This window comes from Coenobita brevimanus, chromosome 101 (genome assembly GCF_032717465.1).
Source record: "Coenobita brevimanus isolate Jiangsu-jjx chromosome 101, ASM3271746v2, whole genome shotgun sequence".
Lineage (NCBI taxonomy): Eukaryota > Metazoa > Arthropoda > Malacostraca > Decapoda > Coenobitidae > Coenobita > Coenobita brevimanus.
Genome location: NC_137054.1, coordinates 52,767,261 through 52,769,508, shown reverse-complemented (window position 1 = coordinate 52,769,508; position 2,248 = coordinate 52,767,261).

The following is a 2,248-nucleotide window of genomic DNA, read 5'->3' as shown; positions in this document are numbered from 1 at the left end:
ACGAGAGACCCGCGAACAGCACCCACAAATGACTTGGCCTGATCTTGCGTTACCGCCATGGGTGATGAGACCTTGGTCTCTAGTGCCTCCAGTCTATGTGATATGTCTCTGATTGCTTGAAAGATCGACCCAATACCTTTATCTTTAAACTCCTTCTTGGTACTACTTCCTTCACCAGCCCAGACCTCGTCTGCTGGTGCAACACACTGGCTACATAGCCAGCGAAACCAGCTGGTGGCTCTTCTTCATGAATGGATAGTTTCCTGCATCCAAATTTTCACAAGCTATATGATTAGGCAATTCTGGACAAAAATATTCACCAAAAATTATGTTTTAGCATGAAATGTGTTAATATTTGGTGCATCATAGGGGAGGGTGTCTGTGTCCAGGCCAGTACTCTCAAATAGTCGACATTCTCTCAGTTTTTGATCGAGGGGGGGGGGAGACGTATGAGATTTTTGGCGATTTACTCGAAAACTGTTGGTCATATCAGAATTCTGACAACACCACGTGAAAGCTCATGAAATTCTGCATCTACTCATATGCTTAGCACTTGCATTGTGCAGGCAGAATTTTGTGTTAGAGTGTATGGTAATTGTTTTCACTGTTGAACATCAGTATTCTCACTTCATTTCAGTGCATCACAGTACTTTTACTCATCAATTTGTGTGTTTTTATTAGCTATTCATATAGTATAAACATCAGGGAAGATGATGGTTTACAATTGATACAATTATAACCAGTTTCTGGGGCAAATAAAATATGTGGGAATGTTTTCCTTTGTGCGCAAGCCCAACTTGCACTTGTGGCATTTTCTCTTTCATGTCATGCACACTTACAGAAAAGTGCCCGAGGGGGTTAATGTAAAAATGGACTTTTAAAGTTTATCACATGGCCTAGATACGTGTGAAATTTTGTATTCTCAGGACAAATCAAAAGATATATAGGTAATGTTTTTTGAGTGCCATGATTTTTTTTCCCCCATGTTCAATCAAGATAATTTATGTCATTACTGCATCAGTTTGTAAAATTTAACATAGTAAAACATTGGAATCCCAGTGAAATAAGACACATACCCTGAATTTTAATGAATGGTAGACATGGAAGGGGGGGTAGGCCACTTGTAGGATGTCGCACTTGACCAAACAGACGAATAGTTAGATTTACTAGAGTGGTCTACTGTCGCATCAGTTCGCATTATGCTTTCCAATTTGCATCATCAATAAATTTTCTGTTTTTTTAGATTTGAATATCTGGTTACAATTTATAACAGAGCTCTAACAAGATATGGGCTGTGGGATATAAAAAGTAATCATTGCATACAGCTTCTTCACTCGTGTTTACCAGTACTTTTTCATCGGACTTCCTTGTTTTACTAGGTTAGATTTTGCATAATGTTGCAGTAATAACATAATTTATCTGAAGTTGCCTTAATATGAGGGAAAAAATCAAGGCACTCATAAAGCTTTATCTGGGTATGTTTTGAATTGTCTTGAAAAATGAAAATTTCTCACTTACGTAGACCATCTGATAAACTTTGTAAGGCCCCATTTTTAGATTAATGTATGCAAATAACTGTACCGGTATATAATATTTTATTTGGACAGTTTTATCATGTAACGATTATTCTTACCCTTATAATAAAAATAGTTTAAAATGTGTCATTAATAATGAATGCACTTGGACAGCTAATCAACTGCCAGTTTTAGAATCATAAGACTTGTCTCTTCTCGAATGAGATTGAATAGGCTATAGTCAAGGAGGCAGAAAAGGTGACTTGGCTGGCAGTTAGTAGATTCTTCAGGTGATGGTGACTCATCAATTTCTTGCTGCATTTGCTGCTGCTACTGCTGTTGTTGTCCCAGGTGTAGTCTTTCTTTGTCCTGCATCCATGTCTAGTGTCATGGTTGTCTACGTGGAGCATCTCTCGTTTAACCTCCTATATGATGTCCACGAAGCTGCCACTCTGAATGGACCTGGCTACCTCTGATGCTGCATTGAGGCCATTGATGTTTGGCATATGGGAGGTGGCAGGATGAATATAAGGCAAAAAATTTTTGCTCGTATGTTTTATAGATTATGCACTAACTTTTGTATGTGTAAACACCATATTGTCTACTGCATTCTTTGTGCTGAAGTTCTTCTAAAGGGCCTGAAATGTAATACAGTAAAAGTCCATTAATCCGAATGAGAGTGTACTGTGAATCGTTCGGATTATCAGATTTTTCGGATTTTTAGGTGGGACCCC